The sequence below is a fragment of the Parasteatoda tepidariorum genome, chromosome 9 (genome assembly GCF_982258835.1).
Source record: "Parasteatoda tepidariorum strain Cologne lab strain chromosome 9, Ptep-v5.0, whole genome shotgun sequence".
Classification (NCBI taxonomy): Eukaryota; Metazoa; Arthropoda; class Arachnida; order Araneae; family Theridiidae; genus Parasteatoda; species Parasteatoda tepidariorum.
This window is the reverse complement of record NC_141763.1, coordinates 60,221,703-60,240,488: the sequence shown is the minus strand read 5'-3', so window position 1 is coordinate 60,240,488 and position 18,786 is coordinate 60,221,703. Positions and strand designations below refer to the sequence as shown.

The 18,786-nt window shown below is 27.7% G+C and overlaps 1 protein-coding gene across 2 annotated transcripts in view; it reads left to right on the top strand.

Moving 5' to 3' along the window:
• Nucleotides 1-18,786, top strand: part of LOC107456596 (uncharacterized) — a 67,366-nt gene that overhangs the window by 20,501 nt on the left and 28,079 nt on the right. The window lies entirely within an intron of this gene.

Below are 18,786 nucleotides of genomic sequence, written 5' to 3'. Positions count from 1 at the left end.
AACTTCAATTTTAAGCAAACAAATACGTTGCATTTGAAAAAAGTTAAGTTGACAACCATGATAGTAACACATATTAATATATAAGCTTAATTTTTGTAAGAATAGTGGTGATCAAAATCATTTAAAAATTAAATTTATAAAAGAAAAAATAGTATATATTTACTACCACTTTAAATATGAAAATAAAATCTCCCGCAAAAAGCGGGAGAGTTGGCAGGTATGTATGTCTAAAATTTTAATTTTTAATTGCTTTTTTTTATTGCCGATTGGGAAATCTATGGAATGAGTAAAAGTTGGGATGCTTGGAAATATTTCATATTTAAATTATGACCCATTTTCATAATTTGTATAGAAGGCATTCACTAAAGATGGATAAAACTGAATCTAATAAATATGAATAACTTATAAAACATCTCTACAATTAGAAAAATAAGCAGACTTTTTGCTACAAAAGTATTATTTCATATGATCAGAGATCTTTTGAAGATCAGCCTTAAATTAACGCAGAAGTTCTTCACTTATAACAAGTAACCCCTGCTTCGTTTAGTGTGCTAGGTTTCCTTTTTAAAAATCTTCGCCAGCGACAACTTTTTTATCGATATCAATCTTTTCTGAAGCCTTTTCTACATTTGTATTCCTTTCCTTTGAACACCTGAGTCGATGTCCTCCTGTAATTTGAAAAGTGCTCTGTAAAACCCATGATGAATTGCTTCCTGTGTGAAATTGATTTCGTTTGCTATATGCCCTTGTCTAGTCTCAATCTCTAGAGAAAAAAATTATTTTAAACACACCTTTTACTATTGTTATTTGACTGGAAGCTTTAGAGAACTAATAAATGAATGTCTTTTCTTTTAATTGAAAAAACATCATTGTTGAACTTGTTCTGAGATTTTGTTTCGGTTTATTTTGTTTCAGGTATTTCTTTATAAATTAATTAAAAAATTAAACTGATGAAGAGATATTTTGCTATATGCTCTTGTCTAGTCTCAATCTCTAGAGAAAAAAATTATTTTAAACACACCTTTTACTATTGTTATTTGACTGGAAGCTTTGGAGAACTAATAAATGAATGTCTTTTTTTTTTAATTGAAAAAACATCATTGTTGAACTTGTTCTGAGATTTTGTTTTGGTTTATTTTGTTTCAGGTATTTCTTTATAAATTAATTAAAAAATTAAACTGATGAAGAGATATTTATAACTGTTATGATGATAAAAATTAGGATATTTAATCTCTAGTTTTTTACGCATTTTATTGCAAATATTATTATGTATAATTTTAAAATTATTTAGATTAAGGTATACGACTGAGTAGAAAACAGCCGAAATTTTCATTTTTTAAAATTTATTGTTGTACTTGATTTTTTGTTCGTTAGCTTTATAAATCTCTTTAAATTTTTATTTTCCGATTCTTAGAATCAAAGTTGTAGTTTTTTCGTTTCTTGACAAATAAAGCAATAGCAGATATGTACATACTATAGGTGCATTTTTAGAAAATCTTTGGTTCTGAAACAAAATCTTTCCGCTATTACACATTAGAAAAATAATTTAATGAAGAAATCTTTGAAACTTTTTGTAGATTTAGTATAATGCTAGATTCATTTCGATTTAAAAGTTAAGGTCTAAGCAAGAATTCATTATTTTTTTTATCATGATTTAAATAAGAATATTTTGAAACTTTATTGAAAAAATTAATACCAAACAATATATTAAGTTCTATTTCTGTGAATATTAAGCAATCATATTATCGCGTAAAATTTTTTTATTTATTTATGTTTTACAATTCGTTGTAGAGCTATTTGGTGAAATAACAAATCAGTAGTTTTCATGCTCAAATTTGCCTTTAATTTTAAAAGAAAATTTCAGAATTTTTTAAAGTTTACTTTAGATTTAGAATATTAGGATCAGTTCTTACCAAAAATAAAACAAACATTTTATTTAAGGCTATTTTCAAAAAAAAGAAGTTCTGAACCCAGTCGCATATAAGGCTGAAAGCCCTTATATAGCAAGACGGAAAAGTGCAAAAACTGGTACGAAAGGCATTTCATTTTAGCATTTGTTTGGAAAAAAATAAAATATTTGCAACTATCAAGATTTCTTTCATAATTTTAGTCTATATATAAAACTGCTTATTTTCCAAAGATAAAGTAGATATTGTTGAATAGTTTTAAAAAGAATAAGTTAACTCCTCCCGAAAACTAGTTATAACTGAAATGGTTTTACTACCAGCCTTTCTTCTTTCCCGTCTCGCTTTCACTCCTGGTTGGTTGGTTTTCGTTGTATGGCTCTTGCAAGCTGTGGAAAAAGGACCCACAGCCTCCAAACAAAAAGAAAACAAAGTGGTAGCTCAACTATTACATTATTTCTGATCGAAACAATTCTTTTTCAAATGCGATTAAATTTAAACACCTTTTTCTAGTATCTTTTTGAAAAGTATGCTTCCCTTTTAGAAATAAAAGCAGTAGAAGTTTATTATTTAATTTTTCTTTTGTAAATGTCATGTGCTAGGCTATCATCAAAAGATTTTATGAAGGGGTAGATGCTAAAAAATTTTAACTTCGTGGAATTTTAATTGATTCTAAAGACACTTTCTAAGACTCGCGAAGAGAACTAATAAATTAAAGAGAACTAGAAATTAAGAGAGAACTAATAAATTACGTCATTTCGTAAGAAGTTTTGAGTTATTCATATAGAACAGTGGACAAAATAATTTAAATCTTATTCACTAAACTTAGAATTGTTCATTAAATTATAAATTTTACTACCACTAGAAAACATTGTCTACTAAATTGATTCCTTGTTGTTTCAAAGCTGAAGTTGTATCTAATACTCCTTCCATCCCAAAGAAGTTGCAGCATTTAGATCGAAAATGTTGTGTCAAATTAGTTGCTACATTTTAAGTAGGTGAGTAATCTAATGAATAACTTCTAATGCCATTTAGTAGATCAATGGTAGTGAAATTATTCTGTTAACTAATTCAGGATTCTTCAGCTGGAATATAGTTTTATGCGATTACAGGTGGAATAATCCTTACAAAACGGGGCGTGGCCTACAAGCGGGCGAACCCTGGATTTCTTAAAAATTTATTTGGGTACTGATTTAAGGAGGGAATCCTTGGCAAATGTAGTTCATTGATAACTTAACACGCTGAATTCTCTGAAAAATGTTTAAACAAAATTATAAAATTACAGGTATCAATAATCAATACAAAAGTATTCAAATGTAGCAACTGATTTGAGACACAGGGATGCCAACTGTTTTGATTTCTACAAGATTATTAATAAATTGGTAGTCACACTTATAGAATAATGATAGTTCTGCCTACTTTTTTAAAATGTCATCACCAAATATGTAACTGCATTCAAGTTGCGTTTGATATGATGCTCGGAATTTATATGGAGTGGTGGAAAAATTAGACTTAAAATTCATTACCACTAGAAAATATATTTTTACAAAGCGGAGCAAGTTGGTATCTCTGGGAACAGTGGGAATAGAAAAGAATATCTAGCTGGTTTAAACTTGGTATTTTTGGATCAGGTTAGAGTTGGATGCTGGATATTGGGGTTATCTCGGCGTTTGGCGCGAAGCGTCACTAACCGATTCATCGATTCTGTTTCGTCGTATTCTAGGTGGTCTTAAATATCTTTGAAGTTGTAACGACAAATCAAGTCCTTAAAGAAGTAAATCTTTAGTTTTGAAGTGAAATCATCTTTGGAATGGGGAGATCCCCTTGAGTAGAGTTTTATGATAAAGTTAATAGTATTTTGATGGTATGCAGTCTGAGCATAAAAAGGCGGTAATTGGGCTGAAATTCGAACTATCACGGATTATATCAATATCGAACAACTTATTGAAATCTGATCAGGTTAGAGTTGGTAAAGCCTGTGACTTAATAATTATTGTTTGGAATTATATAGTGGAAATCAACTCTTTAAATTATTAATATTTGCCCTTTTAGGACTAAAAATTCAGATCTATAGAAAGAATTTGATTCAGAATCTCTTGTACTATGTACTACCAATCTTTTCATAAAAGTCCTGAGCCCCACATTCAAAATTTCAGTTATTGCTAGAAAAAAAAGTATTATAAACCTGCCAACTTTTGATTTTCTCAAGGATGATTATTTCCAGAGGTAGTAAAGTGCAATATATGTTTTATTATGCAAGAGCTTAAATACATCATCGTAGAGAGCAAAAATTTTGCAAATACTTTAAATATAGAAATTTTTTTTTAGAGATAGTGCTTAAATTTTGGTAGCAACTGGGTTGCTACGTGCAACTGAAAATGCAAAAAGTGGTAATTAATAAAAGTACAAATTTTTATTAAAAGCGATTAAATCTAGCAAATTTTTAAAACATATTTTTTCAGTTTACAATTGATGATAGTGAATGTTTTTGTTTTAAATATGAATAATTTGATGTGTAAATCCTAGTTGCGATTGACTATTTAAAAACTTAATGAGATAATAAATAAATAAAATCCGTGTAAAAAGTGCCTACTGTGTGATCAATTCTAAACAAATGCAAACAACCGTTTACATTCGTTTAACAATATTACCCCTATATGGATATTAAAATTGCTAAGCAAAATCTAATAATAAAATTTATAAAATAACATTTACATTAAAACTGGTAGATTTAGATTTTTATATTGTTTTTAATTAGAGTTCTTTAATCATTTTTTCTGTAGTTTATAACTGTTATTATTTTTTTGATTAGCCTTGATCATTTATTTTACTTTAATTTTTTATTTCAGTTAATATTTTTTCGTTTTAAGCAATTTAATTTTTGTAATTAATTTTTAAAAAATAAAATTTTTTCTTACCTTTTATCCGGGGGCAAATTTAGGTATCTGTAGTTCTTTTAACTATGACAGTGAAAAGACAAATTTTTGTTTCTTAACTTTGAACTATTTGTTGTCTTGTTAATTGAAATCTTTTAAATTTAAAAATTTGAAAACAAGAATCTAATATTACTACTTTACTATTGTCAAATCAATTGTTATTACACTACCACTCGCACATATGTACCAATTAGACATAGATTTAGCTCATATATTTAAAGTGGTAGTAAATTTCATATTTAATCATTTTATTATTAATTAATAAATTTGGTAATTGATCTTTGTTGTACATTGACATTATTAAAGAAATTATATTAATAGTATAATTATTATTTCTCTACCGCTTTAAATAATGTGGTTAGATAGAATTTAGGCGTTGGCATCATTTCGTTTTAAAATGAATAAAACTGCCGGTTTTCTAATTTTTCTTACAAAATTTGATTAAAGTTTTTATTTTCTTTTATTTTATTTTATCGGGTGTTTTAAAAATAAGTCTTTTTAACTTTATTAATATTTAATGGATTTATAAGTGATAAGTAAATAAGCAATTTTGGTAGAATGCATCTACCATTTTCAGTATCTGATAGTATAAGAACATTATTTTATATTCAGAGAAAAATGCAGAATGGTAAGACAGTTAAATAGTTAAGTTAATCATTCATATTTTTGCATCTTATCATGCATAATGTTACTCAGGTTTCGTTTTGTAACAAATACTTTGAGGGTTAATAATGTATAATTGCTAGTATTTAATTTGTTTGTTTTAAGTGTTTTGAAAACATTTGAATAAATTCCCCAGTTAATTTATGTAGTATTTTGCAATTCATTTAATAAAATTATTAAAGAAATTAATTTAATATCTTTTTAAAGTTCCGTGTTTGTTGCCATGACAGGAATAATAAATATGAAATAAAACGCATGGTCTGTCACGTGTTGTTTGTTTTCAATGAATCGTTTAACTGGGAAATAAATTATTGTACAGAGCATGTTTCTTTACTTTTCCAAGCGAAATATAATCACTTAATTTTATATTCCAAATTATTTAATCTTAGTTAAAAGTCAATCACGCGTTTCATATTTTCGTCAAAAATGTTCTCTGCAGACGATTTTTCACAGCTATTTTATATTACAAGTTCCAAGTGAGTCCCTTTAAACCTCTATTGTTGTAACGCTGGTCACGCAGACTAAAGACGGAAATTTATAGCAGTATATTATGTTTTATATTGCATGAATTCTTTCACGCGTGTAAACATCCATCATATTTATTGACGTGTTAAAAATAGTTGTTGGCACTTAGCAAAAGACTCGTTGCCAAAAACGAGTATAAAATTATACGAATTCTTTATTACATTATAAAAGGGTTATCGCTCTTTTAGTACTTTCACATCGGAATAAAAGAAAGCATTTGTTGTTTGATTACTTTTATAGATTTATCGAAGACCATAATCTTAATTCAGCCCGAGGTTTCAATAAAATTAAAATACTTTTTTCTTTCATTCCTAAACGTTTTAATTTTTTAATGAATGAATAAAGAAAAGTATGTAAAACATCGATTATTGATCCTGTTAAATAGTTATTTAATTCCCACTTTATTGTTAGGAGATAGTAAAAATGAAGCTTTCGTTTCATAAATTTAAATCAAAATGGAGAAAATTCTCGGAAATCTTTATCTTTAAAAACTAAAAAAAACATCGAAACTATATCTTGCCATTGTTTGTTAATAATATAGCTGTCAACTATTACACTTTTTGCGGATTTTTTTCTTATTTTAATTTTCTTACATATTGCAAGTAAAATTTACTCGCAATTCGTTTTGAAATGATTCGAAATTAAACTATATTTAACCCTTGACAGTTCGTGTACTTGAAATTGCTAATCAAACTAATGCTAGAATTAAGTCATTTAAAATTCCAAATTCAATGATTTTAATTAATAATTAACAATTATAATATAACTTACCTTATTTATTATTACTCATATAAGCAGGCTTGTGTGCTCATAACAATGACTTTTCAAGTTCAACCGAGAGAGGGACATCGCAAATATGGAACCAGGGTTACGTTAAGAATCGAGCACACTACTTTTATGTTACAATGAGTTTGGCGATTGCTTAGCCTGGGAGGCTCCAATTATAACATAATGTGGTTACAAAATATAAAGATATAAAACTTTTAAATTTCAGAATGGTTTTATACTTTTCCAGGGATACAGGACTGCTAATGCAATTTTAGGAGCCGATATATATAATATAAACATAAGTAGGAAGTGTCTGATGATAATGCGGTATTGTTTGCAAGTATTGTTGACAATGAAGCACATTTTCTTTACTTTTTCTTGTAGTCTGCTTTTTAAAACACACAAGGAAATATATTTTGCAGCATTTTCTTTCATTTTTTTTATCCTCGCAAGGAGTTGCACGAAACTATAATGTACCCTACTGTCTTTACTAATATTATTGATACTTTCTTACACACTTTTCTCTTTTTTTTGCGTTGGGTTCAGTTTATATCGTTTTAAAAATTTCGCTACATCAAATACGAAATTTCATTTTATTTAGTCACCCAGTAATATGTCCGCAGAGATGCCAACTGCTCCGGTGACACGCCAAAATGATTTAAAAAACGGTAAATTACCACAAAGTAAATTTTGCAATTATTTGACTATTTTTGGTTGCTTTTTTTAACAGCATACCTGCCAACTCTTCCGGAAGATTTTATTTTCATATTTAAGGTGGTAGCAATACTCAGGTTATTCCAATTAACTTTTTGAATTATAATGATAATTATAAATGAGTTTGACCACCACTACATATAAATAGTTATAATAAATATATGAAAGCACAATAATCCTAGCGCAAGCGAGTTTCAACGGGATCTAAATATAAATATATTTTTGAGTGAGATTGTTTTTCGTTTATTGTTTTACAACCACTCTGTAAATCCATTCAAGGAACAAGTGAAAGTTGGCAGGTATGTAACAGGTACAGCATGGTAAAAGTACTGTAACGTGAATTATATAAGCCTACGAATTATTTAGAAATAGTCGTGTATAAAAACCTACTAAATTGAATTTATTAAACCAAGAGTCATAATTGATAAACTACCACTTTAAAATATATATTTACTGTCCGGAGCAAATTGGGCATCTCTGCGTCCGGCACTAGAGATTTTGTCTTTTCACAGTTAATTACACGAGAGAGTTTGTCTGAGTATTTACTGTCTTCATGAAGTTGCAACCACGAGTTTTGATCGAATGTTTTTTTAATGTTTTGTCAGTAAAATTCAAAAGAACTAAAATACAGTAAGTATTCATAGATAAAAAATAAAATTTTAAATTTTAACCTGTGAATTTCTGAACCTTATATATTTTTTTAAACAATTCCTTTTTATTCAAAATCTTCTATTTTGTTAAGCTTAATAGATGTTATGGTTTACGATACTTTGGTCACGTGCTTTTGATTTTCGACCGGATGCTCTGTGCATGCGTTGTTAATAAACACAAAAGATTAATATGTAGTTTTTAACGACGACCACAAATTTCAGTTTGTAACATTTTGCCAGACCTCACCATTTGAAGCAATTAAATTTTTTTCCACCTTATTCTTTTAAGTTCTCAGACAAGATAATAGCGTTTGAATGGGAGACTCATAAAAGCTTCAGTGAATGGCTTTATTACTTTTTATGACCGCAAATTGACAGATTACATTTACTACAGTGGCTGACGGATTTTATGACAGGCATTTAAGCTCCCTGATAATTTTTTTTTTGTTATTTAATATGGGAAACCCCCGAAACGTTTTATTGGCATATGATTCCTAATACTTTTTTTTTGTGTGGCTATTTTTTGCTGTTATAGGGATGGTCTATCTAAGTACTTACTTCGAACTGGTTATATTTTAATTGTGAAGTCTTGTTCTGTAATTATATTTCGGGTGGCCAGAATTTATTGTAAGACCCATTTTGTCCTTATTAAACGATTCCAAAGATAATTCCGCCCAAAACCATACAAAAAAATTCTTTAGGTTAGTTATATCAGTTAGATTCTGATTGATGATATTCGCAATCAACTGATTTTTTTTATAATCCTTCATTAAAGTTTTGGTCTAAATGGACATTATTATATTAACATTATTATTTAAGTTTAAAGAATAGCTTGCCAATTTTTAACAATACAAAACCTTAAGCTTGCGTTGTTTTCGCATCAAAGTTTAGTGTCTTCATTCCCATTTTGTGTTATTAAAGCAAAATCATAAAAAAATTTTTCTTATCAAGTTCAATAAATCAGATTCTGATTGATGCTATTCACAATTACGATAGAATTATAATTATTTGACATTCAGTAGGGCTTAAATTGACATTGTTATTTAATAATGTAAACTTAAAATTTACGTTAATGATTTAAGTTAAATGACTATCTTGCCAATTTTTTTTTTTGTAAATAACGAAGTTTATATAAAAAATTTAATGTCTTCATTCATATTTTACGTACTAAATGCAATACCATAAAAAAATTATTTCGCGGTAAAATAAATCAGATTCTAAATTATGGTATTTACAGTTACAATCGGATTATACTAATTAGTTTTTTTCTTCTTTTTTTTGTTGAAAATGTTGAATTATTTTTTATCTCATTTCCATTACAAAATTTGCATTATTTTTTAATACTTCACTCATATGCTATAGATATAATATTTACTAACTCTCAAAGATGCATTTAGAAATACTTTTAAAAACTGGTGTTAACTTTCCATGAAGATGTTAGAATAGCTTAAAATTACATATCAGTTTTGAAAATCTGCAGAATTAGTTGCAAACATCTGGATACAATTATTTTAAACAATATAGCCAAAAGATATTTAAGTATTTCATAGTAACTTATTGTAACAAAAAACATATTTGAGTCTTGGAAAGTTATTAATATTAAGTTTTAAAATTAACGAAAAAAATGTATTATGCTACTATAATTTCTATTTTTTATGTTATATTATGACAATCAAATTTGAATATGGGTCAAGATTGCTTAACTTTCCCAGTATTCATTCTGTTACACATTTTTTATTTCATTCGTTTGCATATAGAAACATAAAAAAAAATGTTTTCTATTCAAATGAGAATTATTCAACATCCTTTGAAACACAGAGCGAAAATATTATGATCATTGTAATCACTGTTAATACACGATGAATACAACCACCCAACCACGTCCTTATCTGTGTTACCGAATATTGTAAAACAACGAACTTTTAACATTGGCCCTGTGAATCGAACGAAGGTAAAAGGCATGACGCCTTCATTCCTCAATATTGAAGGCTGTCAATTCTCACAAAATGAAAGAAGTACACATTTTTAACAGCCCCAAAGCGATTTGACCTTATGCCCTTTTCATTTACATAATAGCTTCTACGTTTCAAAACATTGTTTGAAACCTTGGGTGATTTAGGAACATCGAAAAAATTGCTTCTGTTATTGGATGGAAAAAGATTGTAAAAGCATCTCTTTAGTAGTCTTCCGCTTCCGGTTTTCCGATCATTGTTTGACCTTTCGTGTGTGAATGTCTGCTTTCATTTTTTTTTTAAGCAGAGAATATAAGGGGTTGGAAAGTATAATGAAAATATTTCGATTTTGTGCACTTTACAATAATGGAAATTAAGTCATATACTTTGGTTTCACAATATTCTTTTTAACAAACATTCTTCCACGCGGATTAATAAGCTTTAAAGCAGATCTCAAAATCGTGGAACTTGTGAAACTTTTTACTTCATGAATATATGGCACGTAATTTTATTTTATTTCGTAATAAGTTTTGACTTTAAGGATGTTTTTCGAAGGCTCCGTCATAATATGAAATGATGCTTTTTTGCGAATAATATGCTATTTTTATAACTGCTGTGAGTTTTCAACTGTTACTCATGATTGTTAGATCAAGTTCAATCTATCTAAAGCCGGCATTGTCTAAGCTTATTTTGAAAATGGCTCAAAACGTCAACATGGAGATAAGTCACAGTTTGTGAGAATAAAAAGCTTTTGAAGTAATTTTTTTTTATATTTAAAAACTTACTCCAATGCTGAATTACCTGGGTTTATAAATTTTTCAAAAACTGAGAATAAAGCAGTGATTTTAATAATTTTCATCTCGGTGGAAAAATTTCGCCAGTTCGGAGATTTTCAAAAAAGTTTAATAACTTTTAAGTTATTTGTCTGTTCTAAAGCCCAGATAACTCTTAACGGCAAGATTATATACATATTTTAAAATCATCGCATTACTTCAAGTGTAAGACGCTTAAACTATGGCTTTTTTATTTTCCTTGGGAACAGAACTTCGAAAAACACCATTAACTCATTGACAATCTACAATAATGCTCTCTAAATTTTTTAACACATTGTAAAAACCACTATAAAGTGAGAGATTAGTTCTAATATTGATTAATATTCTTTAAAAAGGAAATCAAAGTTGCAATGAAATAAGAAATATAGCCATTTATAGTCTTACTATATACTATTCATTGCGATATATGGTGCTACGCGTTATATAAATTAACAAACCTCTTTTTATAAGAGGCTTCTACCATCGCCATTTTGGATTTTAGGGTAAATTTTTAATTTGTGTTTTCTGGATATTTTTTTGTGTACTTGACAAATTTTTGATGATATAATATTAATAGACAGCAAAATATCTTTCAAAAAGATAGAAAATACAGGGTTCGCTTCATGAGATTAGGTGAAATAGCGCTTGATAATTTTTAGAACTTTTATGAATTTTTCCTCAAAACTTTAAAGCTATAAATTAATGCGATTTGTGATTTTTAGTAAATAATTTAAAACTGCACGTTCCTCAGTTTTTATATTTTTTTAAAATCTAATTTTATTGCAGTTTAAATTGATGAAAAGTGAAAGCATAAAAACTAAGATATTTTTTTAAAATCTAATTTTATTGCAGTTTAAATTGATGAAAAGTGAAAGCATAAAAACTAAGATATTTATGAAAAATCTAAAAACAGGCAATTGTATACTGTTTAACTACCTATCAAAAACTGTTGATTGCAGAATTGTACTGGTATAAATTTGTCAAAAGAAATTAATAAAGATTATGTATCTCAAATTGAGTGGATTTGTCATGTGTTGAAAGATGTTGCCAAATAAAGCAAATATCCATCATTAGATTATTTGTGAAAATTAAATAAAGAGGATTAGAAACGTATTTAGAATATTTTGAAAGTTGAGGTTAAAGATAAAGGACATCTTAATAACAATTTGTCTTCAATTTTTTTTCATGGATCTTCATTTATAGGAAAATAGCAGAACAATAGATTGCAATGTTATGTTCGGCTTTGTTGTTTATTGCAATGTTAATTTTTTTATGATGCTTATTTTTTCATGGGTTTGAATCTTTAAAACTTAGAATTTTAAAATTACAAGTCTGATTTCATAATCGTTATTATAATTTAGAATGCATATTTTTCTTTTTAATTAACTTCAGCGTTTTTTCAAATAAATAAATTTGCGAAATGTCAATTATATCCTTATTTTCATTCTTCATAGTTCGAATTGTTGGTATATTTATCTGGAAATTAATAATAAAAGGTTACCAATTGAATCTGTATTGAGCTTTTAAGGAAGTTTTAAATTTATTTTTGTGCTTTTCTGTTTTTCTATTTCTGATAAAAAGCTTTTCCTGCAGTATTCAATTTGTTTTGTTTATACAATGACTAGAAAAGCTTTATATTGTTGAAAAATAAAAAAACTTCATAAAAATAAATATATCTTTGACGTTTTGTTGCTAATCGCAATTCCTTTAACAGGTTTTTTGAACAAATTCAGAAAACTTTTTCCTATATCAAAATGTAGCAATAATTTTTTTCGCACAAAAACTGTATTATTTTAAACAGTACCACTTTTTAAATTGAATTTTAAATGAATTTTACGGTAAAAGCATGTAATTTTAATGCATAATTTGCTTTTGAGTACTTTTCTTTAAATTGTTCTATACATGCATAATTAGTTTAATAAAATATAGTAAGTGTACTGCTATTGATAATTTTTCTAAATTACATCCGCCAGTTTTCTCTTGAATCTCTCATTTTATTTATTTAATTAATTCTTCTTCTTATTTGTCTCTGTTTCTAACTTTTTTTTGCTTTTACGGACAAGTGAATTTTTGCATATTTAAGAAATAATTTTTGCATATTAAGAATATTTCTTTCTTTTGCATATTGTAAATGCTAATTTTACCCTTTTTTTGCAAAAGATATTTCCAGTGACACAAAAAATGATAATTTCATATTTAATTTTTTGCCTAATAAATTGAATATTACTTTTATAAATTAATTTGACCAATAAGAATAATTCAAACATTACACAAAAGGCTTCCTAATAATTACCGTTTTGTTTTAGAAAACAAGTATCTCTGCTAATTACTTAAAGCAACCCAATGATTTAGATTACCATTTGTATTTTATTTCTTCATTGCATTATATGGCTTTACATGATATTACCCAAGTCATGCTGCACGAAAATTATAATATAACTCTAATATAGCATAAATATTACTTAAATAAGTACTTCAATAATTTCTATTTACATTTCATATCTCATGGCTTTACACCTAATTACCCTAGTCATATTACACGAATACAATAATAACCTAAATAAGTTTCTATGCTAATTTCTAAAACAAACCAATAATTTCAATTTTCATTTATATTTCTCATAAATTAACGCCAAATTACACAAATTATTCTAAATGAAAATGACATTAATTCAAATAACTAAATATGCTAATTATTAAAGCAAATGAATAATTTCAATTCAAAATTATATTTTCGATCAAACAACATTAAATACTTTCATCAGATTAAACTGCCGTAGTCACGCCACCCGAAAACGACAATAACTTGAGTATCTCTGCTAATTTCTAAAAACAAACTATTAATTTCATGGCATATTCTTCATGATGTTTAGGAAAAAATAGAAACTTTCAAGAAATATCTTATTTGTAAGTACAAAATAAAAAGTAGTTTTGTCCCAGTAATCCTCCTGATATACCTCCATGTCCATATTTATCACAAATAACTACTGTTTGTATAATCGTCGAATGACAGCGATGTCGTCATAAATATGTCATGTCATTCTCAATGAGGGTTGATCGTTGCTAATGATCCCTCAGCACACATTATGAGAAGACATTACAATACGTTCGTCATCAAGCAAGGTAATATTTGCACAACGAGTTACGCACTAAGCAATTACAGCAACTTGAAATATTATCTCTTTCATTTGCAACTGGAGAAAATGACATATTTATCGCGATATCGGGGCTTTAGGATATATATGTGTAATTTTTAGATACACTAATTGTATATAATGCTATTAACTTTAGATTTTTTTCTCGAAAGGTGATAATTTATTTGGCACTGTTAGCATTTTGAGTCTATGTGTTTCGCATAAAGATAAGTTTATTGGAGGTGTTAAGCTATTGTACAGCATTTCTTCAGCTTTTTTAAAGATTGAAAAATTATAGAGGTCTGTAATCTAATTTTTAGCCGTATGTATTTAGTGCGAAATCAGTCTCAGACGAATAAATAGTCTGATCATTTATCATTTGTGATAGTTTTTTTCCAGATGTAACTTAAATCAGCATTCCCAGTTTTTTTCGGCTGCTGAACCCTAAATGATCGATGTTCATTTATCGAAATCCCAAGATTTAATGAATAGATCTCATTAGCAGTAGTGAACATATTGATTAACGAAAGACTATTAATTACTTTGAGAATATGTAATGATCTAAGTTTTTTTAAAATTATTTTGAAAATATTTAGTGAACGAAATTTTTTTCATCAAATCGTCTTATCAATTTTTATCTTAAAAGTGATCTTCATGTCAGACAGTTGAATTCCACAGGTCTAGAGCACGGTATTTATAGTCTAGTTCTTAATTTAAATTTTATGCATGCATAAACTGAAAAATGAATGAGTATGATTTTCCTTAAAATTAAAACGAAAAAAATAAAAAAAAAACGTTGAGAATTGTTTTCAGAGAAACTTACTTTTTCATCGATGAATTTGGTTATTTCAATTTTAAGCGAAATATTAATGGAATTTTTCCCTAAAGCATATTCCCTTTTTATAATTCATTCATTATATTTTTATTAGAAAAAGCATTGCTCTGAAATTTCTTTCATAACAAGCATTTCAACTAAATAATTTCATAAAAATAAAGAGAATATTAAATAAATAATGGATTATTAATTGGATATAAATTAAATACCGGCTTCAATAATCATAACGTGATCAAGACATTTTTCAACTCTAGGAAACCCTGGGACCTATCCGCGAAACTCTAGGGAACGGAACACGGAACACCATTTGGGAACCACTGAGTTAAGCAGTCCGTTATTATTTTGTTAGAACTAGATCTCAGATGCGAAAGCTTTTTGGAAAATAAATTAGTTAATATATCACTATATTGACATTAACACTTAAACACAATTTTTAATCCCAAAATCCATATTTTAGACCGATTACTATTTCTTTTTTGAAAGGTTCCAGATCAATTTTGTTGACAACTTGGTTTAGCAAGTTTACATTATAACTAACTAATAAAAAATATTATATCAACACTTGTGCAATTCAATATGCGTTTTTTTAAATTATTAACCAAATACGTCAGTACAAATACACTTAATATATCAAAACATTCTATCTAACATTCCAATAAATCAAATTTACGCTTTCATACATTGTCCTCGCAACGATTTTCTTCGCAGTTTTAAATCTGTCGAATCTCCTCAATTATTTTGAATTATACAAAGCACAGATCGTTTAAATATCTGCTATTCACACTTCGCAAAATAATAATTGCGCGTGGCTAAGAAATTGCCTTTTTTTTAATATTGATAATGATACAAGAGTTTCGTTTAATCTTTCCAATTTGAGAATAAAAAGTTTAAGATGTGTATCACAACATGCTAAACGTTGTTAAAATATTCCTACATCCCTTCTGATTGCATATTTCATTCTTAAGCATCAATTTCAGAAGTGGGCTATTCAAATGATTATTTTCTTGCAATTTACGTCGTAATTCTTTTTCTTCATTACATAGTTACGTGGGTTTTTTCCATGGCATTCAAAACAAAGCTCAGAGAAATAGCGACGTGGAACGTTCAAATAGGCATTTAAATTTGGCGATTTCATGACGTTCCTTTTTATTTCAACGATCAGATAAAAGCCACTCTCATTTCTATAAGTTTGATGAATGAGGATTCGTGTTTCCGATTGTATTGTTAGACGGTTGCGGTAACAAAAATTGTTTTTATTGATAGCTATCTACTACTTCAGAAGAAAATGAAACACATACTTAAACTTTGAATAGGAAAATTCATTTTATTTAATTTTTTTGAGATGGGATATTAGAAACTTTAAGCATAACCTTTTGCAGTACAAATTTTCATTTTAAATATTTGTAATTTTTTAGTGATATATGTATTATTTTAGTGATATATATATATATATATATATATATATATATATATATATATATATATATATATATATATATATATATATATATATGTAGTTCAAAGTTGATTTTATTGGATAGAAAAAAATGGCAGGACAATCGATTTCATTTCTAGACTGTTTTCTGAAGGAATAAATGTTCGTGATTGCCTTAACTTATTAACAGTTATTTTCCTTCTTAAGAGTAGCTTACATCAGTAGAAGGTCGTGGAAAACAAGATATGATAGACATGAAACGGTTTTACTACCAGCCAGCTTTTTTTAGCCTTGTAACTCGGTAATATTCTAGTTACGCACTTATTTCTTTAAAAAAAAAGTTATGGTAGCATATTTATTTCGTTATTAGTTTTTGTTGTTGAGAAAATGATTTTGTTTCAGTTATATGGGTGTCGAAGATAAAATTGATCCAAATCGGCAAATTTAGATAAATTTTATAATCTTAATCTTCTTTAAAAGTATATCTCTGCCCTAGCTTTTCCTAAAAAACCGTGCCCCCATTTAGTAAAGATACACTCACCTTTTCGCTCTGTCTATTAGCGTTGCTTCAACCGAAAAAAACTAGTTGTTATAAGATTAATATGATAAAATTTATCTAAATTTGCCGGTTTGGATAAATTTTGTCTTCAGCTCCCATACAACTAGCGAAATCATTTTCTCTACAACAAACGAATAACAAAATAAATATCCAACAATATCTTTTTTTAAAAAAAGAAATCGTTCGTTGTAGTGGAACTGGGCGTCTAAGGCCTTACAGCCCTTCTTTTTTAAAAGAAATAATTGCCTAACGCGAATATAATCGAGTCACAGTGCTAAAAAATGCTGGTAGTAAGACCGTTTCATATTTTTTATATCTTGTTTTCGTAAGAAGTAAAAGAACCATGTTTTCCAAGACTCCTTTACTGCTATGATAAGACATGCTAATGTACTAGTTTATAGAATATTCTCAACCACTTTAGACACTAAAAATAAATTAATAGATCCTCAGGTTTAATTCAATTATATTATATGTTAAGAAATATTAAAAGGTTTGAAATATAATTTTTTAATCACTCTTTTTACTTGACATTGTGTATGGAGCTTATGACAGAATGATTGATGAAGATTAATTAGAAGAACATTTAATACTGATTAATTATCCGAGCGTTTTAAAAACTTAATGGTTAAAAAATAATAACAAATTGTGCAGAAATATGAAGAAAAAAATCACGTATTTCGTTAATATATTAGTTGTTATCTAAGGTATTATGAAAGTAATTCTATTTGATATATCTTTTAATAGTCTTCGAAGAAACTAATTGAAGATCGCATTTTTAGATAATAGCTGTTATTTTCTCTGATATTTTCTATTTTCTAACCGTACCTGTAGATTTAATATAGTAGGTTACACCCTATATTTGTCGTAATTTTTGACGCGAAAATTGCCGGCTCGCCCTTTCTGGCTGAATATGACTTTTAAATAAGGAGAACGTTTCTGGTTTTGGGCTTTATACTATAAATCACATCTGATTTATTTCTGCTTAAAAACAGAAGTCAATTGCTGGTTCCTTTATTTTCGATTTAATTGATTTAAATTAGGGTGTAAATATATTTTTCAATTAAAACTTTGAAGCGTTTAAGAATTATTCCACTTTAAAAGTTACAATATTCGATTGACAGGATTTAAGAAGTACAGTGCGTGCTATCCTTCGGAATAAATTTCAGTAATAAGTTTTTTAGCATCAGGTGTGGTATTTTAATAACATTAAACGATAAAGATTTTTTTCATGAATGAGATGAATATCAGGAAAACAAACATGTTAAGAATTTTAATGCGAGTTTTTATTTGTTCTAATTCTATTTTGATACATTTAATACGTTAATCATAAACTATATATTAATCATGGTGAAAGATGTAATTTTTTTCAAATGCTATACAATTCAAATGCTATGAATGCTATATAATAATTCAGTATATTTTTTCAATTTTTATTATTATTTTTTTAATCCATCAAATAACTCTTGTAAAGTTTTCATCAGCATTAAAAAGCTTAGCTTAAAACTCTCTCCTTGCGAGAACATTGAAAGAAAAAAAAGTTTTTGAACTCTCAAAAATAAATCCTTGAGTCTCATTTCGTTAATATTGAGAATCATTTCGTAACGAAATCACGTGATTTGTGACGAAACGTGAACTCGTGAAAAGTGAACGTGAAAACATATATGTCGAAAATGTTTCCTCAACTCGGAACCATATTGCTGAATATCACGGAACCATATCACGGAGTTCCTGAATAGCAGGAACTTCACATCACACTGCATTGAGGGAGATTGTTAACTAGAATGACGAAACTAGAATAAATGCTAGACGATCGAAACTAGAATGACTTAATATTTCTTAACTTTTAAAGAAATTCGTTTCCATGAATTCGTCCCTTTGACGAAATATTCACTCGGAGCA